General features: G+C 36.7%; 1 protein-coding gene and 1 non-coding gene across 4 annotated transcripts in view; both read left to right on the top strand.

Moving 5' to 3' along the window:
* The window catches only part of SRBD1 (S1 RNA binding domain 1), a 228,083-nt gene that overhangs the window by 154,888 nt on the left and 46,421 nt on the right, over positions 1-26,774 (top strand). The gene's annotated exons all lie outside the window — the stretch shown is intronic.
* TRNAA-UGC lies at positions 1,015-1,088 on the top strand. The gene has a single exon. It is a non-coding gene; the product is annotated as a tRNA-Ala (tRNA).

Raw genomic sequence — 26,774 nt, 5'->3', positions numbered from 1 at the left:
GAGGAGATAGTCTGTTCCCTTGCCCCTTATTATTCAAGTCACCTCTCTTCATATGGTGTGAAATACAACCAGACTTTACAAAAAAAAAAAAGATTCTGCTCTCGTTTATGATTTGAAACCTACTCAGATGTGTGTTGATGTATTTAAGCAACTTTATGAGTTTTCCAAAAGATGAATTCATGGGCATGCTACCAGAGTAGTATTAACTGGACTTAGACCCCACGATGGCAGCAGAATATGGAAGACATCCAGCCCATTATGCTTGATGGTAGTGGTGGTTTAGTTACTAAGTTGTGTCCGACTCTTGTGACCACATGGACTGTAGCCCGCCATATTCCTCTGTCCATGGGGATTCTCCAGGGAAGATTACTGGAGTGGGTTGCCATTTCCTTCTCCATGGGATCTTCCTGACCCAGGGATTGAACCCAGGTCTCCCACACAGCAGGCAGATTCTTTACCAACTGAGATACCAGGGAAGAAAGGCATGGTTTAAATAAAGTGGAACACTGAGAGGGAGACAGGAGCTATTTTCTTGTAGATAAATGCTGTTTATCATTAAGTCTGCAAAGGAAATTTGGATTCTAGATTAAAATACTTGGTCATACCTGGGGCATGTAACTATGCTCATTGACATATGCCCCTCCTTTCTGCTGGGTAATTATAATTCAGGGTGTGTTTAAAGGGAATTTAAACTGAAATTGCATAAACATTCTTACTGGTCCTTTCCTCATTTCAGTGTGGTTCTTTGAAGTGGAACACAAAGCCCCAGGGCACCAAAGGGAACTGTGGTCTTATTTCAGTTTAGCTGCATTTGCTTCGTGACCTTGGGAAAGTAATTTTTTTTTCATGCCTTGTTGAAAAATAAAATTGGGTTACCTATATGGTTTCTGAATAACTGTTAAACAGAGTGTGTGTGTGTGTGTGTGTGTATATATATATGAAAATGCCTGAAGGTGTAAGTGTGAAAGTGATTTTATTTCATATGATGGAACCATCAAACAGATTCCAGGGAATTCCTTGATGGTTCAGTGGTTAGAACTCCATACTTGCACTGCTTGAGGGCATAGGTTCAATCCCTGGTCAGGGAACTACAAGCTACACAGCCAAAAATAAAAAGTAAGCAGATTCTATTTATGCTGGTAGGTTTGTTTTTAAATCTATTATGTTAAGGTTTTGTTTTTTCCTATTATTTATTCAAATCTTCTCAAGTATTCCTAGAATCAAGCCACAGGAGACCTTAGAGGTCATTTAGTTCACACTGACAGGTATAAGCATGTTCATGGCCTCTGCTAGAAGGGAGGACAGAAGAATCTGTGGGGAAAGCTTCCAGAACAAAGAATCAGAGTGGCCGCATTGCTGTGGTCATAATCTAGGAATGAGGAAACAGGCCCATTGCCTGAGCTGCCTCGTATAAATAGTAATGACAGGACGTGTTGCACAGGGACAGATAGGCATTTGAAGTTGAATTGGAAAGTACACTTTAAACTTCTGTTAGTTATTACCTAGAGAATGTTTTGTAAGTCTATAGTGCTTTACTTGTTATCCTTGCGTATCTGATTCTTCTGTTGTGGTTCACATCTAATGTTTAAATTGACTCCGTGTTTTGGAGGTGGGAGGGGAAGAAGGGAGAATAGTTGAAAACAAACACAACAGCAACGACAGACACAAACTCCTCAGTTGGTCGGGATGCACAATTTGGTTATGGGTTGTCAATAAGAAACAGCTGTTTGTTTGTTGACAGCCTGCCTTGCCTTACCCATAATCAAGCTGTTTCTCATCATATAATTACCAAGTCTTTAGTATTTGAGGCTTGTTGTAGATTTATGGCTGGTTGTGTAGCATTTGCCAAAATGTCATAGTTTAGATAAAAAATTAGTGATTCCCCTGTAGTGATTCTACTGAAATATGGATATGGGTTGTAATAAAAGAAGGATGCTTGAGGAGAGTTCTGAAATTCATTTCAGTCTTAAGAGAATGTAGAGGGTGTTTTGTGTGTGCCTTCTAATGAGGGAGTTTCAGTGTAACTTCTCTGTCTTGGGGACTCTACTGCCAATCAGAAAAGGATTCTGTATTCTCTCATTTTTTCTTTCTGTCTCTCACTTTCATTCTTTTCTTTCCTCCTCCTCTCCCTCTCACTCTCCCTTCCTTCTTTTTCTTTCTTTCCCTTGTTTTCCTTTTCTTTTTTCCTTCCTTTTTCTTCTTGTCTTTCTTGCCTTTGTTCTTTTTTCCTGAGTGGTGTTAGGCAGGACTGATGTGGGCACCACAGTAGATTTCTTTTTCGTGCAGAAGGACACACTTTTGTTCCTTTGTTCTTTCTTTTTCTGTCTTCTTACAACCCTGTTCCAATGTGGAAGCCAAGAATGGAAGGAAAGTTAAATTTTCTGAGAGTCCAAGGTGATGTTACAGCCTCCTTGGATAGCTTTACTAGCTGGGGGAAGAAAAAAAAGGCTGAATGTGCCTCTTACCCCAAAGAGAACATATAGAGGACATTTTATAAACGAACCCTTTTCAATCTGGATTATGCTGAATGAGGTCCATTTTGAAATAAGAGTAACCCTGGGTTTTAGGAAAACAAGCCAGAAAGGTGAGGTTTCTATTGCTTTATTTAGTTTTATTCTTCAAAATAGAGCAAAAACGTTTTCTAATCATGATTAAAACGCAGCTTCTCTAAGAATGGCAGATTTTCTGTCCTTAGCGAATCTTTTCACAGTACTGAGTTACTTCCAAAAAAAATCCCTTAAAAACTATGGTGCCACAAATTTTTATTTTCATTAACTCTAAAGTAATGTCACAAATTCTTCTTCCTTTGATAGATTTAAGATTAAAATGGAATTTAGAATATTTTCAGTAATTTTTTCTCTTCATTCTCAAAGGCATTACATAAATAATAATTTTTCTCTATATACCTATATATTTTTAAAGATAATGTGGGATACTGTCTTTGTGATAGATGGTGTAACTACAAACGGGAATACTTTAAAATTTGTAAAAAGGTAAAATTTTAAGGAAAGTATATTTATGTATGTATAATTTTTATTTCTGTTATTTGGGTGTGTTTATGCTCTTTCATTTCATTCTCTAGTAGTTACTTTAAACTATTTAATTACAATTAGAGTCAGGGCAAGACTTAATTCTTTAATACATGAGCTGCACCATGGAGTCCAAATTTAAAAGGTTATGTCTAGCTTAACTGGAACAGGTAGGACGTGGTGGGGTATAAAGATGAATATTTTTATATGTACAGCTGTACATGTATTCTTAGGGCCCTATTAGTTACCAAAATCTGTTGTCTTAGTAGTACTCAGGTACATAATTCAATTAAATGAATCACAGATGATCCATTTTAGAAGCACCTTGCTCTTTGGGTATCAGGGGAAGAGAGTTTAGTTGTAATTTTAAGAACTTCGTCCCCCAGTTGTTTACTGATATGTTTAATTTTAGCTGCCCAAAATCTAAATGAACAAAAGTTATCATTATAAATAAAAGATGTGCAAAACCTTATTCTGAATGCCTTTTTAAGGGGGAGAGGGAGAGATTCAGGAGATATTACAGGGTATTATTAACAGTTTTTTGTTTCTCTGTTAGACTTTTTTTGGTAAAGTTTTCTCAAAAACTGTGCTAAAAATCCATTATTCTAGAGCTATTAAAATTACTGTTTTATTATCCAGTGATTAATATCCATGACCCTTATTTTTGGATCGGCTTCATAAATATATACATTTTTCTGTGTCAGTCATTGTCTAGAATTTCATTTTTGTTCTGCTTTCCATTACATACCATGAATTATATAAAATTAATTTAATCGCTACTACAAACAGAAATTAAATGTGCCCTAATCCAGTGTTACGTTGTTTGCTTTTACAACTGTAAGTCATAAGTAATTAATTTTCCTTGGAAAATTAATTCACTTACCATTCCCGGTAGCATCATATGTTGACACAGCGTTATAGATAGTTTAATATTTTTCTTCAACATGCTGGCCTCAACTTTAGAAGACCTTAAATGAAAACAAATTAAAATTTACTCAACTGTATATAATTTGGAGTTATATAAAATAAGTGTTGTTGTTATTGCTGTTATACAGGTGATGACTCAAAAATTATATTTAAACTCTATAAAATCTCCATTAGTATATTAACAAGTCTGAAACAATATATTTTTTAAAGTTGTTCATATGACAGTAGCCATTGAAATTTTTATTCCTCAGTTCTGAGTGGAACAGTTTACAGTACAGCCGTCAGATAGCAGTAACATGAAGAGCTTTACCATAACTTAATGATGGGAAAGCAAAAGGAGTTATTTACTTACCGAACGTTTTGACCACTCAGGATAGCAAGTCATCATGTATGATTTTTACAGAGCTCATTTTCAACATTTAACCTCAGTCAGTACAAAGATTTCTATCAAGGTCATCTTAAATATGAAAGATACCTAGTTTTAAACTCCCATTTACTTCTTAGTACATTGATTGCCCTTCTCTACTTCTTTCATCCTTTCCTGTTTAATACTTTTTTCCCCTTGCTTTCCAAAAAGGCTAATGTGGAAAATGAAAAAAGCTAAAGTCTTTCAGTTAAATAAGTTTCCCCTAGCTGCTTCTTATATTCTGGGAACTCAGAAAATATGGGCAAACCAAATTTAGCTTTTCTTTTGCATTTGCCAAGAGGTTATTTTGTAAGGTGATTTTTTTTTTCTTTTGCTGGTTCATAGAACTCTATAAAACATATAGTGTTTATTACTTTATTTATATTTGTTTAAGTCACTAAGGTGAAACTCTAGTGATGGTGGCAATGTTACAGTTTTAACAAGTGGGGGCTTATTTTATAAATGTGCCTTTGTGGCCATAGCTTTAAAAAATGCAGGGGGTTAGCAGTGAAATGCTCTTTATGCCTTTTGGAAAGAAAACTGCTGTTTAATTCCAGTATAAAAGTACTACCAGAATAGAAAATCGCCAGTGTTAGTTTTTGTTACTATTCGTTGTCATACTCAGTTTTTAGATCTCTACTCTCAGAATTGAACTATGTATATTCCAAAGTTAGGTCAGGAGGAGAGCGTTTTCTTTGTTACTTCTGTCATAAAGAGGATGACAGAGGAATCCCCTTTCTTGTGCTTCAGAGGGTTTCTCAAAGTGGCCTTCAGCATTAGGATAATAACTTTCTCTTTTATCATCATCAGACAAAAACCCTGCAGGTGTCAAGTCATATTCCTTGATGTTTGTGCTCTGACTCAGATACGAATTGTTTCATGGTCAGGTTTAAGGAAAAGCAGACTTTGAAAAATAATTTATATGTGCATTCCAGGTAATGATTATTTTTAAAAACTTTATCCTTAAGTCTATTACCGTATACCTGCAGTATATAAATATGTGTAATTCTGCATGAATGCTTACACAGTTTTAAAAATGCTTCTTCCTTCTTTCTAGAATGAACACTATAGCTTTAGTTTATCCTTGTTTTGAGTAGAAAAGTAAATATGTGTTTACAGAAAGTTGCTATTATTAATCTATATTTAATTTTATGACATTCTTTCGAAAATATATTTAAATGGGAAGTTTGTCACTTTGTTCATTATTAACTGTTATTTTGTATCAAAATGAGTATCTCGAAACATTTCAGTTCATGGTGAGCTAAGAAATTAGAGGGATTGTGTATATGGTGTGTGTACAAAAGAAGGTTGCAAGGGTGTAGAGAAAGGAAGTGCTGAAGTTAAGCTCTATGGTATTTTACTCAAAGTTGGCAAAGGAACATTTCATGTTAAAATGTATAAAAATCATGGATTGAAGAAACAGAGCTTGGAGAAGCAAAATGTTTTATTTTCCATGATTATTTTGTTGATTCTGATTATAATAGAAATGATTAGACTTTGTGGTAGAAATATCAATTTTTTAAAATTGTATCATTTGGAGATAGTACCAAGTGTATAATTTGCTGAATAATGACTGTGACATACATTAAAAACCACATACTTTGTGATAAGTAAGCAGACACGTGCATGTGCCTCATGCGGTCCTGAGGAACGTGGAGCAGACTCTGGATTGAGTTTGATCAATAAGAGTTTATTTTTAATGTTTAAGCAGGGCATAAATAATCTTGAGTTATTCCTGAATAGCTTCCTGAAGTTTGGTAAAAGTATGGTTTGCAGACTGCTCATACATGTTGAAGCAACGTGTTCCTGTTCAGTGGAGTCCTTAGCAATGCCACTGGGCAGAAAAGTAAATTTGTACTATTAATTTGCTTTCTGTCCCACACTATTCTCCCAAAGACTAAATACAAACTAAAATTAGTTTGTATTTCTGTTCACGAAGGTAATAATTAAATTAAGATGATATATAGAAAGGTAAAATGTCAGTTTACCATCCTCTGAGACTGACAGAACTCTCCCAGGCTCTTCAAAGTTGAAATCATGCTTTGAATTATTATCCCACATGACCTTAATCTTACATTACTGACAGTGGTATAAACTGGGTTATATATTTGCTTTTACTAGAGACTCAAATCAAATCACAGTCAAGGTAGAGAGTACTGCATTGGAATATCCTGCTTTTGTGTTTAGGTCCAAACGTTAACCTTTGGCTGTAACAACTCACCTGATGCTGCCTTTTGTCTTTCAGCACCGTTCATAGATTGGGGCCGGTCTCAGTCTGACATGTAAAAACAGTGCTTCAAAAGACATGTGCACACTGCTATGTATAAAATGTAACCAGAAGGGAGGTCCTACTGTACAGCACAAAAACCTCTACTCAGTACTCTGTAATGGCCTGTATGAGAAAAGAATCTAGAAAAAGAGTGGATGTACACTTTTCTGTACACCCAAAACTAGCACAATGTTATAAGTCAATTATATTTTTTAAAAAAAAGATCGTATGTATAAGAATGTGAAATAATTTAATGGTCTCATTTTAACGAGTTTAAGTGAACTATTAATTGCAGTGAATGGATTTCCATTCCATATTTGTTGTACTGGACCTGCTAATCAGAAGATGAAAGTTTGCCAGAGAACCTTCAGATAATCCCCTGTTGTCAAATTATTGTTTCATGTTAATCCAGAGCATTTTTCTCTAGATTATTTATCAGAGGAATCATTTTTGAATTGTGGTTTTTATTAAATTTGCAAAAATTCAAAGAACCTCTTCACAATAAATACTCACTGTTGTCCTACTTTGTTGTTTTAGCCGCTCAGTCCTGTCCGACTCTTTTGCAACCCCTTGGACTGTAGCCCACCAGGCTCCTCTGTCCATGGGATTTTCCAGGCAAAAATACTGGAGTGGGTTGCCATTTCCTCCTCCAGGGGATCTTCCCAACCCAGGGATCCAACCCACATCTCCGCATCTCCTGCATTGCAGGCTGATTCTTTACTGCTGAACCACCAGAAAAGCCAAACATTTTACTGCATTTAAGTTTATCATTTTAGAAGAAAGGAACCTTGATTAGAAGCCATTTAATTTTTTTCAGGTTTAGTATTTACCAAATTTATAGGAGCCCTCAAATCACTATGGTCTTAACCTTTTTCCCCTCCATGTATGTAAATAGAATAAGTCAAAATTAACCAGAGATTCCTCCTCTTGAGTGATTAAAAGAAAAATAATGTATTTTTCTGTTTGCTAGTCAAAAATCTGAACTTATTTTGAAGTTATTTTACATTCTATTAGGCTGTAATGTGGGGGGAGATACCCAAGAAATATGGAAAGACTGTTCTAGCTAATAAGAGAGCTTAATTCTAGAGAGGCCACCAAGGAGTCTGTCGTGATTGACAGGCATTCTGGTAAAGTCTTTTCTTTCTCTCTCTCTTTTTTCCTATAGCAGTGTTGAAGTCAGTCAAAGTATATATACAAAGCTGAGTGAATACCAGTTTCCCCAGTACAGGGGCTATTTTTTCAGGAAGTCTAACTCAAACCAGATGTTTTGCCTAGACCCAGAGTTTGTTGCTGCCAAGCATCTCATCAGAGGTCAGAGTTCTGGGCTCGGGGCCCTGCTAGAATTCTTTCACAAATTGCTATTCGGTGAGGTTTTAATCCTAATGGAAAGAATAATGTGCTTGTAAAATCTGCAGTTATTACAAACACAGTATACATATTGTGGACTTCAAATGACTACATATTTCATTCCCATAAACAGGGAACACAGATGAATGCCTTGTGTGATAGCTTTAGACATTCTAACTAAAATCTAGTATACAGTTTATACCACATTAACCATTTGCATTTGTAATACCCCAATAAAAGTAACTGTTATCTTTGGGTGACAACTGGTAACCAACTCATGCCCTCCCCCTGCCCAACAGTTTTTCTTTTTTTTTTTAAACAAGCTCCACAACCTCATACAGCTGTTTGAACACAAGCATTAAAAGCATTTGGAACTAAATATTGAATGTGGAAGACCTACGAATGCTGCCATACTAAGTGAAAAGTTCTTAAAGCAGGAGGTGCTGTTGAGCCAAGGCTTAACTATCATGTATTTGGAAACATATATATATGTATATATAAATTGAATTCATTTACTCAAATTAGGATAAAAGAGTTTGTATTTTCTCTTTAAAATGGAGAATGTGAATAGTATATTCTGAACACGAGTGAAGTTCTTTTGGAACAATTGAGAGAGATTAGTGAGACTTTATATCTCTGCTTAATTTTCTATACAGATATTGTTAGATGCTTATTCGGAGGCTTGGCTCTTGTTGAGTATGAGCCCAAGAGAAATTTCCAGGTATACAAATATGAGTGAAACCACAATTTGAGCTAGAATGATAATATGGGCTGGAGATAATTATGTTAATAAGACCATACTTACTAAAATGAAATAAATCTGCATTTGAGATAGTTGTGTGTTAATTTTTGTGTCAATAAAAACAAAGTCTGAATTTCTGAAAATGAGAGATTGAACTTTTTTTATGAAGTAAAAGAAGATAGATTCTATTGTCCATGAGTTATCTATCCTGTGCCATATGAAAGCACTTTTTGATTTGAACAACTTTTAGCATTTATCTGAGGTTGGAAAGTCTTAATTTCTAAATTACTTTTTTGTTTTCATATTTAAGTGACAATATAGGTTACGTTAAATAAACAAGGGTACATAGGTACAATAAATAAACAAAGCTCAAACAAGTTCTCTAAATCTCAACTGTTGGGAGGCCCCCCAAATTCTGATAGAACCTTAAGGTATGGATAGAGACTTTTACACGAGTTTTAATTTTACCTTTCATTTGTATAAAAGGAAATCAGCACTGAGAGCTGATTAGATAGCCAGACGATTGTATTGGTGTTAGAGGAGTCATCATTACTATGAACTTAAACTCTTCCGTTGGCTGCCAACAAATGGAAAAGAAAAATGATTTGTTGAAGCGTGTGATGTAAAAAAGAAAGGAGGATATTTGTATTGTATAACTTTCTTCAAGTTGTGAAACAATCTTTAAAAGTTATTTTCTGATTGATCTTTATGCTGTCTTATGCCTCTGGAGACGTAGCATGGTGTCAGATCTTCTGTAGTCTTGTTTCCTAATGTTCATCTCCCTGAGTAAGCCCCATCTCCTTTCTACTCCTTTCTAAACTCTGATGGTATATCATATTTACTACTCTGTTATTTAGTTTCACTTTATTGCATCATTGCTTACAAGGGAATTTTCCTTGGAGGAAAGGTGCATTATTTATGCATGGTATTTTTTACCATCTTTGACTTTCTGAAAAGTGAAATAATGTTTCTTTTTTATTTGTTCATAAACTACAATTGGTGGATTTTTTTCCCTCATAAAGTCAGGCAATACCCTCATCAATTTCTGTAAAGAAATTGAAATAAATGTCAAAACTTAAGGCTACATTTCATTCTGTATGGCATAATCATTTAGGCACAATTAAAAGAATAGTCTGGGACTGTGATCAGTTAATGAGAAACAAACAATTTCATATTAATGAGTTCCCATTTGCCAATAATTCTGTCATTTGTAACTTGCATCAGTCATCACCCCTGCAAATAGTCCTTTCAAGACATTATTTGCAATTTTGTCCTCTGTTTTCTGTCCTTGATGTTGTGAAAATGGCCGTCTACTGTTACAGGAATGAAAAGAGATCCCATTCAAACATCTTTTGTGTTTCCACTTTCAGTGAAAAATGTTTTTCAAACCTGCAGCTGGTTATTTCTGCAGGAGTTCCCACTTATGCTCAGATTTGATTGACATTTTGAAATGGCAGCTTTTCATGAAAAGCTGTTAACTTGTAGAATTCAGTTATGGTACTAAGACAGACTGACTTTGTTCTGTGGCTGGGACCTGTCCAAACTAAATAGAACCCTGCATCTGAATTTAATAGTGCTACTCAGCCAAGATAGGGCACTTTTGCCTTTTTTCCCCCCCTCCGAAACTCTGATGCTTCTTATATGTTCTAAAACTAATTTGATGGATATTCATCCCAACATCTTTCTGTTCTGTAATTGCTTTAATTGACATACATAGTCATTCCCTTGTTCCCTCCCTTGAACATCTAATGGACCAGGACAGTGCTTTACTTTATGATGCTAACTGAGAAGAACTTATTTTGCAATTAATGTTACAGAGCACAAAAAATTTAGGAATATTGCAATTGTTTCTCCCAGCATGGAAGATCTAATATGTTTATAAACATGTTGCTACCAGGACTTAACAATTTAATTCATTATGTTAAAATACTATGAAAAATATTCTGTGTATGATACTATACAAATATAGCTTATTAATATTATTAATACACTTAGCAAATAATTATATTCTGCCTTCAGTTTCAACGGCAATATGCTATAAATCATAGGAGTCACAAAATACATGATCCCTGCCCTTAAGGAACTTTGAATTCCATATCTTATTATAGTTAACTGATTATTAGTGCTTTGAAGTGTATCAATTTATTAACATCTAATGGCAATGATTTTTAGTTTTTCAAATGCCTAGTTTTTCTTGTATTTGATTTCCATATAACAGTTTAATGGGATAAATTAGAAAACTTAGTATCTTTGGCTTGTGGGGTTTTTGTGGTCCCGTGCTATCTACTGGAAAATGTAAAACAATAGTTTTACTTCTGAAGTTTATGACACTACTTATTGTATTATGTGGAGGTATTAACCCTGAACATCTACACATGATACCTGGTTTCAACTGTCTTAAGGTAGAGAGGTGAGACAATCACTGTAGATCCTGACCACTTTTCTGAAGCACTGATCTTCACAATTCTCAACTCATACCATTGCACATTTAATTAAACAGCTGACTCAGGATGATTATTCATTTTGTATTAACTGAAGCTGGCATGTTGCCGCTGCTTTACTTTTAGGTCAATTCTAGACTTTACATTCTGTAGCGTATACACAAGAGTGTGAGCTAATGCTGGACAGTATGCCCTCCAAGTATGTTACAAGACTCAGTGTTTTAACTTATAGCTTTGAAACAGAAATTCAGGGTTGATATTCAGGGAAAATATTGGCTAAAATGGTAATTTTGATACTGTCCCTAAATTTCAATATCTCACCCTGGTTTTGCTCCCCCATAACTTAGATAATTGAAATAAAATCATACCATATCCATTTGTATCAATGTAGAGGAAGATTTCAGAGGGTCAGTACATTTTAATGCATGATCAGTAAAAATAATAAAACATTGAAGTCATAGTGGCATTAATTTCAGAGTCACTTTTTAAATAAGAGTTTAAATCCATTTCCCTTATTTTGATGATGTGAAAGGAGCAATTTTGGTAACCTGATTTGATATATGTGTTAAGAATACCCATAGACCCATGTTGGTGAACAGGTAGCCAAAAAGGCATTCCACTCTCCTTTTGGTTGCCTGTCAACCTTTGTAACTATTTCAGTGTGGAGACTGACACTATTTATAAAGGACTTTAAAATGTCCTATTTTGTTTTGACCAATTCTTTTTTAGGAATTGTGTCCCAGAGGAGCAAGTTAATTTAAAATTTTTTGTATAAACTTATTATAGTACTACCTATAATAATTGAACTGAGAAAAAATGTTCAATTTAAAAAAAAGACTGGATTAAGTATGTCTATGTAATTGATTAATCTATAATCATTTAATATTAAGTTTCCAAGAGTCTTAAATAAAATGTTCAAATATCCAGTCAAAAAGCTGGATTCATACTTGTATTATGGAGAAAAAAAATCTGCCTAGCTAGAGTTGGAGGAAAAAAATCCCTACAGGTTGAGTTGCTTCTGAATGATAAGATTGTGTGTATTATTTTCTTCTCCTTTATGCACCTGTGTACTTTCCTAAGTTGCTATAATTAAAAACTGTAACTTATCCTCTGGAACAAAAATAGATTTATAAACGAGAAACTAGGAAAAAAATAGTAGTGACACATTGAAATCTAGGAATCCTGTTTTCTAATTTCATTCAGGGCAGCTTGAGTGATGGTCCTAGTTCAAGAGGTGAAAAGCAGTCACCCATAGGCCATGTTCTACCAGCAGAGGATTTTGCTTGGCTAGCACTGGAATTCTAAAATAAGTTGTTTGTATGCCTTTAGGAGAGGGCACAAACCTCTCCAGTGTACCGCCAGCCCCTACCCATCTCTCATTCCTGGCCTGATTCATACCTTTATTCAATCTCCCAGACCTCTGAGATACAGATGTTTTATTTGTACGCTTTGTGCCTGACCCTGAGTACTTCTGTCACTAGGAGAATGGGCCACTTCCGTGTTGGGTTTTTGTTTTTGCCCACCCAACACATGATAATAGCAGTGGTGGAGGTGATGTTGATCATGACAGTTACCATCTGTTGATGCGTTAGTGCCAGGCTTACAGGAAAACTTAACCATATAATCTAGTCTTCACTGTTCTACAGGGCCGGGTCCTATTTTTCCCCATCTTATTGATGAAACAATTGAAGCTCAAAGAGATTAAGGATCTGTTCATAGTAGAGGTGAGATTTGGAACTAAATCTTCTTAGAGTCAAACTCAGTGTTCTGAAAGCTAACTTAATAGTTAACTTGTATGCATAATTATGTTTTAGTGTCACTGCGAATCTTTAACCATGCTGCTTTTATTATTGACAAGAGGACTGTACAGTAACAATTGCCATTCTTGTTTATGCATGTTACAGACTAAAAGAGAAAGGGCTTTTACTATTATTGTTGATAATTTATTAAACCATGTTAATTCAGTTTTAGTTTGTCATTATACCTTATGTGTTAAGATATAGAGAGGAAATACTGGTGTTATACCATGAAAACTTGGTACAAATGTTATTCTTTGTACTAAGGAATAGTATACTTGTTTCTTATGTACAACTGTATTGACTTGAAATATGTAATTCTGATATGCTCAGTTCCTGTTACATAACATACTCAGGAACATAACATAACCACTACGCTATCTAAGTATATAAAAATGAAGCTCTCTGGTAAATACTTTGATATCCAACTTTCATAGTCCTGTATACTTAATTCGTATTATCTCAGATATGTTTTGTTTCTCCCTTTGATTTTCTTTTGACAAAAGAAACCAATTTGAGAGATTCTGATTAGAGGTAGAAAATTGGTTTCTATATGGAGGAAAAAAATATATGATCTCCAGAATGTATAATAATCTTTTGAGGGTTAAGTCACTTAACTCTCATATCTGAATCCCAGTTAGGAAATATGTTGTGTCATGGCTCAAAAGAGAGTGGATGTATATGTACTTATAGCTGATTTCACATTCTTGTACAGTGGAAACTAACACAACATTGTAAAGCAATTATTCTCTAATTAAAAATAAATATAAAAAATTATTTACGAGTGATAGAAATAGGAAGAAAATTATAGAAGTAACCTCTGCTTTAAACTCTTTAGAGAAAGGGTGTTCATTAAGCAAATACTTTTATAATAAAGATAACAAAAACATAAATATCTTGATAATTTTATTATAATTTTTATAAAAACTTTGATGATGAATACATTTATCATACCAGTAGTACATGGAAAGTTAGGAAAAAAAGAAAAAGCACTAATTAAAATCCTACCACTGATAGATAACTGTTTAGAGGTATGTAAGAGGTAAATGTTCTGAAATAGTGTGTGTTGAAAAGATGTTTGACACTTGAGTAATATTTTCACAAGATATAGGATTTTAGGTGGTTGAAGATAATATTTTTTCAGAGATTATATTGCATCCATTCTATTGTCTTCTGTCATCTGGTCGTGCTGGTGGTGATCTGAATCTAATTTATTTGAGCGTGACCTGTTTTTTACATCTCTGCAGGATTTTTTGCATCTTCCTTTGTATGCATAGGTGCTTGGTTTTTTTCATTCTGTGGGCTGGAAGCTTCTTGTACCTTTATAATCTGAAGGTCTCCTTCAGCTCTGGGAAAATATCTTGTGCTCTGTATTTGGGTATATCTTTCCCTTTCTCCTTTGTCTTTTGCTTTTCTTTTTTTCTCAGCTATTTGTAAGGCCTTCTCAGACAACCACTTTGCCTTCTTGCATTTCTTTTTCTTTGAGATGGTTTTGGTTACTGCCTCATGTATGGTGTTCCGAACCTCGGCCCATAATTCTTCAGGCACTCTGTCTACCAAATCTAATCCCTTGAATCTATTTGTCATCTCCTGTATAACCATAAGGGATTGGATTGGATTTCTTGTTCTTTGTTTTCTCTGATTCCATTAAGGTAGGAATGAGCCCCTTAAATGGAACCTCTCTGTCTCTCTTTTCTAAAAATTTCAGCTCTTGGTTTTTGTCATTGCTGTTGCTCTGAGGAAGCCCTCAATTTTATCTTCTAGTCATTTTATTTTAAATATTTCATTTTGGTAATCATTTTTCATTTCTAAGAAATGTTTTCTTGATCTCTAATTCCCCTTTTATATAATATTACTTTCTTATTTTTGGTTCTTTTTGTGGGGGTGTAATATTTTCTTTACTTTTCCTAAGAATACAGACCAAAGAGGTTTTCCCTCTATCCCTGTCTCTCCTGCTTTTTGTTGTTGTTGTTGATTTGTTTCATCTTTCTGTTTCTTGGAGAATCTTGGTGTCTCTTCCTATGTAAGAGTTTGTTGTTACTGCTCTCACTAGGTCATGTCGGCTCTTTGTTAGCCCATGGACTGCAGCATGCCAGGGTTCCCTGTCCTCCACTGTCTCTCAGAGTTTGCTCAAATTCATGTCCATTGAGTCAGCGATGCTATCTAAGCATCTTATCCTTTGCCGCCCTCTTCTCCTGCCTTCAACCTTTCCTAGCATCAGAATCTTTTCCAAGGAGTCGGCTGTTTGCATTAGGTGGCCAAAGTATTGCAGCTTGAGCTTCAGCATCAATCCTTCCAATGAATATTCAGGGTTGATTTCCTTTAGGATTGGCTGGTTTGATCGCCTTGCAGTCCAAAGGACTGTCAAGAGTCTTCTCCAGCACCACACTTCAAAAGCATCAATTCTGCACTCCATCATCTTAATGGTCCAGGTCTCACATCTGTACATGACTACTGGAAAAACCATAACTTTGACTAAATGGACCTTTGTTGGCAAAGTGATGTCTGCTTTTTAATATGCTGTCTTTGCTATATGCAATAGAGTTTGTTTTATAGCAGGTTTTGCTTTATCAAGATCACTTAAGGGAAGATAGCTATTCTTAAATTAGGGAATGTCTACCTGCCACATTTCAGAAGACTTTTTTCTCAGAGCAAACTTTTTCGTTTCTTTAGTGAAGAACCCTACAATTTTTTCTTTTTTGACAAGAAAAGATGGAGTAAATATTTGGCTGGAAAGGTGGAATAAACATTTTGGATGCTGCTTGTGGAGAATTTGAAAGTATACTGGGTTAAAAAAAAAAGAAAGTATACTGGGTTAAAAATAAAAAAAAGAAAGTATACTGGGTTGAGTAGTGTCTCCTCACAATTCATACCTACTCAGGACCTCAGAATGTGACCATATTTGGAAATAGCGTCCTTGTAGGTATAACTGGTTAAGATGAGGTCATAACTGGATTAGGGTGGGCCCTAATCCAGTGACTGCTGTCCATGTAAGAAGAGAAAACAGACACACAGAGAGAACGCCATGTGAAGGTGGAGACAGAATGTGAGGTGATACAGCTGCAAGCCAAGGAGTGCCAAAGATTGCCGGCAGCACTGGAACTAGAAGAGAGGCTTGGAACACATTGTCCCTCAGAGTGTCCAGAGGGAAGGAGTCGCTAGCATCTTGTTTTGGACCTCTGTGCTCCACATCTGTGAGAATAAAGTTCTGTTGGTATAAGCCACCCAGTTTGTGGTATAGTTTTTTTGAGTAACCCTGTGAAACTAAAACAGATGTGCAGCAAACACACCTTAATGACCTGACCAGCGTACCCACCAGACCTTTGAACAGCATCTGTTACCTCCTAGCCTCTTGCATTTGAGGGCTATACACAAGAATTTCAAAGGACCAGAACATACACTGAAAACTCAGGCTTGGGAAAAGGATCCCCCATACCTAGGCTGTGAGATTTTAGGTTTGAAGAGTAGGCATGGGTGGTCCCCTCCTCTGGTATAGGTAAGGCCTGGGGAGCCTCAGTCATGGTGGAGTGTGGCAGAGCTTTTTGTCTCCGCTCTTGTTATGCTAGCTGGCATTTGTGTTTGGGAGACCATTAGCCCATCCCCAGTGTGATAAAGAGGACTGAGCACTCTGGACTTGCATTTCTAGCGCTGGGGACATTTTGGGGCCGTGGCCTGATTCACCACCCCAGCTTGCTTTCAGGATTGTCTTAAACACTGGGCTACTTTTCCCACAGTGCTCAAGTGCTGAAGGTCATCTCCTTTTGTGTGAAGTCAGCCTGCTGGGAATCAGTCTATGGCATGTTAACTCTTCCTGCCCAGGCTTTATACAATGTGATCTCTGACATATCCCAGGACAGAGCCTCTCTAGAGGTTCTCCCCGACTTAGTGCACCTCATAAGTCACCCTCAACTGTGTCCCCTGAGTGAATGCATCAGCTTGCAACTTCCCCCTTCTGCCAGAGGACACCTTGAGGATAATGTTCTCTTAGCCATTGAACTTTTCTCTAATAGGAGGTATTTCACAGGAGAGGAAAATGCCTTGGCTTTGTTTCTTTTTGAACTGTTTTTCCATTTTTGTTACACTTTCCTGGGAAAGCATTATAGAACTCAAGCCTTTAAATTCAATCCCTGTTGAGATGGGAAAAGTTTCCTAGGTGAGTTATCAATAATTGAAAGGTATATCTGACTGTTAGTAATAGCCATTGTTAAGACAAGCGTGGGTCTGGGCATGGATTTAAGTCACTGACAACATGTGGTTTTCTATGCCGTCTATGTGTTGGTCTCTATAATGTGTTTCTAACTTCATGCGATGACTTGGCTAGCACTAATTTCTTTTCTACTTTTTCTTTACTCCTAGGAAGGTTTTGCTTCTGTATATTTCACATTGTAGGGAGAAACTCACCTCATTGTGACCCCTAACCTATGTAGTAAATCCTCTGAAATTAATTTTGGTTCTTTCTGATCTGTGCCCCCACGTGACTCCCCCCAAGATTTCATTATTAGATTTTGACAGCCTTTTAAATTTGTAAGTGCCACAAATTTGTCACTAGAGATGAATGAGTAAAAAGAAAATTCTTTTTCTTGAGGATATGGGTAAAATATTTCAAGTGACAGGTTCGCATCAATAATGTTAATGTTTATAGGGTGATGAAAACCATATAAGTCTTAGGCCAGAATCTTGTTTCAGCTGAGTCCCAGAAATTTTGACCACAGAAGCCAAGACACATTCCATTTATTCCAACAACTGTTTTTCCAAGTTCTTTCCAACTGTCTGAAAGACAGTTGTCACTCTTGAATGCCTGAAACGTTAAATGCTTTTTCCTACTGTCACAGTTAAAAGCAAGGCAAACATTGTCTACTATTCCTGATTTGCCTTTTGTCTTCCTTGAGTTCCTAAAATGGAGAGCAAATTTGATAATGTTCCTTTGGCCCTGTTTTTTGTGTTCATCCTCTGGCAAGGTTTTTGAAAAATTTCACTTCATTTTTTTTCAAATACTGACTTCTGGCTTTGCTTTCATGCCAGAAAGTTGCCTTTACTGAACACGAAACAATTACAGAGTCATAGATTTTCCTTGTTTCTTATTGGTACCGAAGGATTCCCCCCAGTGGTTTCTAGTTCTGGTGCAGGGGAACATTAGTGTTTGGGGAACTGAGGACAATCAGAGGAAATACAGAAAAAGACATAACTGAAATTATTCTGAAATGATTCCAATTAGCATATGTATATTATTATTAACTAAAAAGAGAAAGATAAAGAGCTTAAAACCATTGTAGTTTAATGTCTTAAAACCATTAAAGTTGAATAGTTTGGTCTTTGGTCCATTTATTTGCATAGTATTTGATGTTTTTCTCAAAAAACTATTAACCAAAATAAAGGATTTATTTTAAAAACTAAGCTATTATGAAGTTTCTCTGTGAAATTAAAACTAGTTCTTAGGAAAAAGAAAGAATTTCTAATACCAAGATTGAAAATTATCTACCCCATTTCCCATTCTAAGCTTTCACACAAGGTTTGCTGGCTGTTGGGTGTTCTTAACTAAAGTCATCTGAAATTGATACCACAGCAGTATAGTAAAGCATGATGATTTTACAGTGTAAATTTTTCATTACAAGAAGCGTTTTTTATTACAAGTCGATCAGACAGTAATAATAGCAGAGTTGATTAGTGTTTTGTTGTTGTTGTTCAGTCACCAAGTCATGTCCGACTCTGCAACCCCATGAACTGCAGCACACCCGGCTTCCCTTTACTATCTCCCTGAGTTTGCTCAAATTCATGTCCATTGAGTTTGTGGTGCCATCCAACCATCTCATCCTCTGTCATCCCCTTCTCCTCCTGCCTCCAATCTTTCCCAGCATCATGGTCTTTTCAGATGAGTCAGTTCTTTGCATCAGGTGACCAAAGTATTGGAACTTCAGCTTCAGCATCAGTCCTTCCAATGAACATTCATGGTTGATTTCCTTTGAGATTAACTGGTTTGATCTCCTTGCAGTCCAAGGGACTCTCAAGAGTCTTCTCCAGCACCGCAGTTCAAAAGCATCAATTCTTCACTCAACCTTCTTTATGGTCCAACTCTCACATCCATACATGACTACTGGAAAAACCATAGCTTTGACTAATTAGTGTTTAATTAGTTAATAAAGGATGATATTTATCCTTTTCTTTTTACAGTTGATGAAAGTAAGGCAGCAAAACGTTATGTTACTTGCTTGGTCTTTCTCTCTACTTTTCATCCTCATTTGTCTCCTAAGGTTAGGATAGGATAGACCACACAGTCCAGCTACCTGAGTTCAAAATTTGGCTTCCCCATTTATTAGCTTACTGACCTTGGGTGACATGTCAGGTTTGTTGTAGTCATCATCGTCACCATCATCATCATTCCTACTGCACAAGTGTAGTATGTTAAGCACCAAAAGGTAGCTAAGGACTGTCAAACCCGACCTTCTTATTGTCTAAGGAAACCGCAGCCTAAAAAGTGAGGTGACTTACCCATCACTAGCTAGTGTTTTACTTACAACTAGAACAATGATCATTTAACTTTTATGTCCTTTCTACTCCAGTTCCCATGTTTTTGGTTTCAGAGACTGGTAAAAATAATTTTTTAAAACATTTATGGTTCTGGCAGCCAGTCTCCAGGATGGTGCTCAATAATCCCTGCCTCTTGGTAGTAACACTCTGGTGTATTCTCCTCCCTCGTTGAACTGGCCTTTGTGAGTGACAGTAGAGTATGGCAGAAGTAATGGTATATCACTCCTGAGGCTGTTGTGAAAGACACTGTGGATCTGTCTTAGATGCTTTTGTTCTCTTAGACGACTTCGCTGTGGGGGAAGCCGACTTCCATGTCATGAGCAGCCCTGGTAGGTACTCATGTGGAGAGGAATTGACGCCTCTGGCCAACAGTGTATAAGGAACTCAGGCCTTCTGCCAAGAGTGATGGATGAGTGAGCATCTTAGAAACGTATCCTTCAACCCACTTCAGGCCTTCAGATGACTTCAGTCCCAGCAGACATCTTGACTGCAGCCTCATCAGAGACTCTCAGTGAGAGAGGTGCCCAGCTAAGCTGCTCCTGGACTCCAGACCCTCAGAAACTGTGTGAGATAATAAAAGTTCATTACTTTAAGCTGCTCAGTGGTGGCATAATTTGATAAACATCAGTAGATGACTAGTGGGGTAGAGCTGTGGAGAACTGACATGTTTCCACATTTTTCCCTTGTCACAAATAAGAAGGAAAGGGCTGTTTGATACTATAAGGACTGTTTTAGTACCAAAACAGTAGGAATGTCATAACACTGTAGTAAAGGACAGTTTTTAGATTGAGTAAATTGATCTGGTTGAAAAACTTTCACATCGTTCTTTTTCTCATTTTGTTATTGACCACTGAAAACTCGATGTCATGAACTGAATTTTGGGAACCATTGTATTTCATCATACTGTGTTTCAATTAGTAGCTTTCAATTTTGCCTTGTTTTGTGCCCTCAGGTGTTTGCTTGAATATGTTATCTTTTGAAATGTGGCTATAGAAAAACCAAACTGAGGAAACTCAAGTTGTAGTTCTTTTTCATGGTAGAAGGTACATTAACAGATAAAGCTTATCTGGGTTTAGATTTTCTCATCTGTGAATTGATTGGTTATACTACATATGACCTCTTGTAAATCTTTTCATTTCTAAAATTGTGAGATTCCAATAGACGTTTGGACGTCTTTTCTTTTCACCTGCACTCTTTGCCAACAGAAGGGAGGTGAGTAATCTTCAAATGTTGTTTTTCCCCTTTTTGAAAATGCAGTTGTTTATGACCGAAGTTGGAACTTGCTCAGGATTAACATTGTTACACAGGAGAAGGAAAGAGAACTGCCGGTGGAAGGGACATAATCCTTTTCTTCTGACTCTAACACGTGCATACTGTGCCAATCTCTATACTCACTGTGTCGCCACTGTGAAGGAACCAAGTAGGAATGGAAATGGCTCGAGGTTTTCTTTGAGAAAGAAGTGCACCTGTCGTTCATAACTGAGCTGGTTAGGTGGCAGATCATAATTATTTTCAACCTGTCAAGTAAAATGCTGCAATGGATCCCTCTTAGTGACAGAGGGATAGAAAAATTAGAGGGAAAGGGAACAGGAGAAAGTAAATTATAGTTTCATGATAGAAAAGACAAGTGTCCTGTCAAAGCAAGCTACCACGTACTTTCTTCAGAAATCTCCTCTTTTTTCCCCCTATTATTGCATAGACACCCTTACCGTTTACATAAGATTTGTAATAAGAACAGCGTGATACAGAATTTTTAAAACATGTCTATTTTGTCAGATTATTTTTAGTCATAGTAAGCCTTATGAGTAAAGAGAAAGTATTATCTTGTAAACAAACAAACAAACAAAAAATGTGTTCCAGATTGTTAGGAAACTTTTCCTTAAAAAATAAAATAGTTGAAGGCAATGGGTTTTCTTTTCAGGAGAGCTGAAATTTGCATTGCTAGATCAACTGATACTACTTTACTTATGTGAAACAGAGGGGTGTAGTGTTTAGAGCTCCAGCTCCAGAGATAGACACTTTGCATTCAACTGTTCCCTGGTTGTGTGACACTGAGCGACATATTTAACCTCTGTGTCTGTTTCCTCTTTTGTAAAATGGAAATAATAACAATATAACATAACAACCACGGGATTGTGAAGATGAATTAAGTTAGCATTGTAAAATTCCCAATACCTATTAGCACCCAATATAAATATTTTCTGGTGTTATTATATAAAATGAGTTTTCCTGTACAAGGCTTTTGAAGAACTTTAACAGCTTCTCTGTAATACTTTGTATTTTGCCCCTTTGTGGTAATATCAACTGCACCAAATTATGAAAATTCAACCCTGTCACAGACATTGACTTATGGCATACCTGTCATTAAAGATTATATACCTCATCCAATGAAAATTATTAGGTGTACATTAAAAGGATTCTGGAGACAGCATTCCTTACAAGACAAGTAGGTAGTTACTTGTGCATTTCAGAATTATTTGCACATGGGGACTGCAGAAAAATCACATTAGGTTTTTGTTTATTCAGCTAATTGCAGGATGCCCATTTCCACTTTTGCTCCTTGATGTTGCCGGCTCTTCTCCCTACGCTCTGCCTCCCTCCCAAGGTTTTCGGTGTTTACTGTGTCCCTCCCCATTTGCGTGCTCGGAGGCTCGTACCTAGAATGCTCCACCACAGACCTGTCCCCAGACTCCACCCTGAACCCTCAATTTGGAAATCTGACAGACCTCTCAAACTTACCATGTCTAGAAAAGAACTCTTGGCCTCCCTCTACTCACCTCCCTGCTTCCCCAAAGTTTAAAACGAAATCCTAGTCTCATTTTTAAAAATCACTTTTATGAAAATCCTTGATACTTCCTTGTTTTATTAACTTCATCTACCTCTTTTCACTCCAACCACCTGACTGTAGACAACCATCATCTCCCTCTTGATTTGCTAACAAAGTCTGTTATCAAGACTCCCTATTTCCATTTCTGTCTTTCTTCAACCCATTTCCTATATCATGCTCTTTTTAAAATATAAGTCAGCTCTTCGCATCAGGTGGCCGAAGTATTGGAGCTTCACCTTCAGCACCAGCCAAAGAATAAAATAAAACAATAAAATTCTAACTCCTTGCCATGGGACCTGTGCAATCCTTGTCTACTTCTCCAGCCTTATTTCTGACCGCTTTTTCACCCCCATTGATCTCTGGCCATACTGCCCTCCTTTCAGTTTCATGAACACTGTGGCTTATTCCCACCTCAGAACTTTTGCACTTTTTTTTTTTTCTAGTCTAGAATAATCTCTCCAGCTATTTCCACGGCTGGCTCCTCCTCATTCCTCAAGTGTCAGTTTTAATATATTTTTTTCAAAGAATCAATTCCCAGTCACCCCAGTAGCCACCTTTAACTCCTTGATCTATCATGTTTCCTTGTTTATTTCCTTTTTAACATTTATCACAAGTTGTCATTCTTACTCATTTATTTAATGATACATTCTATATGTTTGCTGCTGTACTCTCATTAATTAGAATAAGGCCAGGTACAAAATAGACACTCAGTAAATATTTGTGACATTTATTGAATGAATGAATGAATAAGTGAGTGAATTCTTACAGGCATTAGAAAGTTTATTTCTTATTTGCTCGCTTTGAGTTCCTTCTGGACACTTCCAAGCTCATTCAGGTTGTTGGCAGAGTTCATTTCCTGACTGAGTGACTGAGAACCTCAGCTTTTTACCAGCTGCTGGCTGTAGCCCACTGTCAGATTCTGGAGGTCACTCACGGTTCCTTGCCACATGGGCTTCTTCAGCATGACTGCTTACTTCGTCAAGATGTTAGGAAAATTGCCTTTCCTCTACACCCCATCTAATCACTGAAGTGAGTGCCTGTCACCTTTGCTGTATTCCACAGCTTAGAAGCAAGTGGCAGGTCTTGCTCACACTCAGGGTGAGGGAATTACACAAGGAGTGAACACCAAGAGGTGACTATCATGGGGTTCACCTCAGGGTCTGTCTGCTACAGCAGTTAATGATTAAAGTGCTGGTTTTCTTGGGGCTTCCCAGGTGGTTCAGTGGTAGAGAATCTGCCTGCCAGTGCCAGAGACGCAAGGGACACGGGTTTAATCCCTGAGTCAGGAAGATCCCCTGAAGAAAATGGCAACCTGATCCAGTATTCTTGCTTGGGAAATCCCATGGATAGAGGAGCCTGGCAGGCTAAAGTCCATTGGGTCACAAAGAGTTGAACGCAACTGTGCTATATATGGCTGAGCCAAGCTGGTTTTAAGTGTAACCTAGGTCAGAGTGACTATTAAAGGGAGTGAAGCTTACTATTGCTTCCTGTTGGAATGAAGGATTTTGGTTAATTCTGAAGTTTTGCATTCAGAACAGCAGATATTTATAACAAACCTACTCTTATGAATGAAAGACACTCCTGCCTCAAAGAGAAGGAAAGAAGTTTATTTAGAATGTTATAAGAGGGAGGCACATAAAGAAGGCAGCTAGACCACCTTTTCATTCCATTTCCTCTCAATATCAGAAAAAAATTAAATCCTTTCATACCAAAATGGAAATGAGTTGCTAATTCACTCTAAAACCCAAATTTATTTAAAATAAACTGTCAGTTCTAAACTGAGATTTACTCTAACAGAATATTCCCCTTGGTGGTTTGAGGAATGAATAAGATGAATTATTTGCACTTGAGTCTTGCTTGCATAGTTGATCCTGTAAGGACCAGTGTTTAATTCTTATGCCCTAGAATTCTTTACTTGGTAAAGAAGAGTTAGGAACATCTGTATCCCTCTTACAGATTCTCTAATTTGTATTTTCTTGAACTCTGTAACCTAATCCTTGTTCATGAATGGTGTAGTTGCTCTCTGTGTCATATATTTTTTGTTTTGCCCAATTTTGCCATGAGTCGTAGAGATGTTTGGGGAAAATGAGTCATTATACTATACTGAGCCTTAAAGAAAAGATTATGTCTAAAAATAATGTTTAGTTGTATCAAGGTACATATCTAGGGTTGCTTTTTGGCCTTTCTGCTAGAGGTGCCTAATTATTTTCTAATCATGTTGATCATGAGATTGTCTGTGGTAAATGGAGTCCCATGAATGAGTCTCACAAGTCTTGACTTGGGAGCTGGTAAGTCAGGACTTTCTTCCTGAGGGTTTCTTTGCATTCTAGGTCCAAATCTCCTAGGTTCTTTGGCTTCTTTTAAGGATGCTTGTACTTAGCTCATGTTCAAAATGACAAAAGCTTAAGTTTAACTCAATTTCCAGGAAAATACTTAAGCTTTTCTAAATAGAAGCATCAGAGATTAGTCTCTGAGTAAGGTCTGAGTTAACAGGACTCTTTATTAACTTAGAAACCTACCAGAAACTATTTGCCAGAGTATTTGGTGGCTTGAAGTGAGAGAGCCTGTGGCCATGGTCATTCTTAACATGTTATGTTACGGTGCCTTAGATTTCATTTTTAAATATCACCTTCTGAGCTTACTGTTAAATGACTCCTTAAATTCTATAATATGAATTTAAATTGTACTACTATAATGCCCTCAACCAATTCCATGTCACTAATACCTCCTTTTATTTTAAGGCAACTCTTTCTCTTAAACCAAATTTCCAACTTCAATAAGAAGAATCCCAAAACAGAACTGCTACAAATTTTTTCCTGGGGTTCCTTCCTTTATCCTATCAAGTTCTAATTTATTGAGTATCTACCATGTGCTAAGAAGCATAGTGTTAGTAAGGGGGAGTGCAGAGAAAAGTCTAAATGGCTAGAAAACACACAGCAAGATCCTCAATTAAACCAGTTTTCAAGGAAATACACATTAAAACAGTGATACAGTTGAGCGCCTACTATGTACTAAGATGCAGCAGTGAACAAAACGTAAATATTTTATTAACTTACACAGCAAACCTATGTGAAGCAGATGATAATAAGTACTGTGGATAAAAATAAAATTGGATATGGGAGTAAGAGTGTTTGGGGGGGCAGTGTTTTGGATCCCTGTCTTCACTCCCACCAGTGCAGGAGGCGAGGTATGGAGTAATCATCTCACCTTCCGTGGACCTCCGGAGCCTGCTGCTGTCATAGTCATGGAGCGGCAGCAGACTTGCACACAAAAGGGAACCTTACCTTACATATTAATATTCAGCCCCTGTGGAAACCCCGTTAATGTGGATCCTGTGCTCGCGGTGTCAGCCTCAGGTGTAATTGGGGAAAATTTACTGTCTGTAATATCAATGGACTGGAAGCCAATTTGTGTCTAGCTGCATGTGTGGCCACATGTGAGTATGTGTATGTGTATTTGGGGAAAGAAAATATATCTTTAGAACTTACTACTGGAAATATCCATAAGGAACCTAGTTTCTACCATTTGGGGAGGAAAAAACCTTTTTTTATTACTTTGCAGTAGTACCTGCTTTTAACCCTAACCCCTGTACCTCACCCCTAGTTTAAACACCAGGCTGTCAAAAGTTCTGTGCAAAAGGATTTCTCGCCCTCTCTCGTATATGCGCCACATACACAATAGTTTCAGATCAAACTTTCTACACACCGTGTTTTAATTTATTAGAAGGGAAATTTCCCTCTTGTGGCTAATCTTTGCACCCTAAATTTTTCTAAAGTTCACATTTATGACTAAGCTATAAATTTCTAAAAATAGAGATTTATAGTGGAAATGTTGAGTCCTTTGTATTATGTTAGGTCAAAATGTCTAGCTAATTGGTATGCATTTGTTCATGCATATGTCATAAGCCAGGATTATGTGCTAGCCCAGGCCCTAGACGTGACCACACATGGGACAGATAGGTGTGGCCTCAGTTAGATGTGTTAATGTTTTCCTTTGTTTACAGCAAATTAGATGGTGTGAGGCACTGGTTTGGAAAAGTCTGTGGGCAAGGCAGACATTTAGGATTTATGGACCTTTACTTAGCCAGTATTGCTTGGCTTTCTTACACCGTGTCAACCTGTATCCACTAGGGGACATAGGAGCACCTACTTAAAGACAGAATGAAAGCGTGGCTAGATTAAAATTTAAACACTGGACAATTATGATTATGAAAAGACTCATTTTTTAGCTTCATGATTCATAAAGAAGTGTACATTTTGTTTAAATTTTAATCATCATGGGAAACTTCTTAAGGCAGGATCAGTATCTTATGTTGATAATTATGGAAGGAGAACCAAACAAGAAGCAAACCTAGCACACTTGTGCCATTTAACCGCATGCTTTTTTTCATTAAGTTTCCATGTGATCTACCAAAGTGATGCTGAGAATGTTTCTGGCTTTGAAAATTACTGTATATAGAAAAGAC

The sequence above is a fragment of the Cervus canadensis genome, chromosome 5 (genome assembly GCF_019320065.1).
Source record: "Cervus canadensis isolate Bull #8, Minnesota chromosome 5, ASM1932006v1, whole genome shotgun sequence".
In the NCBI taxonomy this organism is placed as follows: Eukaryota; Metazoa; Chordata; class Mammalia; order Artiodactyla; family Cervidae; genus Cervus; species Cervus canadensis.
The sequence above is the reverse complement of the archived record's forward strand: the minus strand, read 5'-3'. Positions and strand labels throughout refer to the sequence as shown.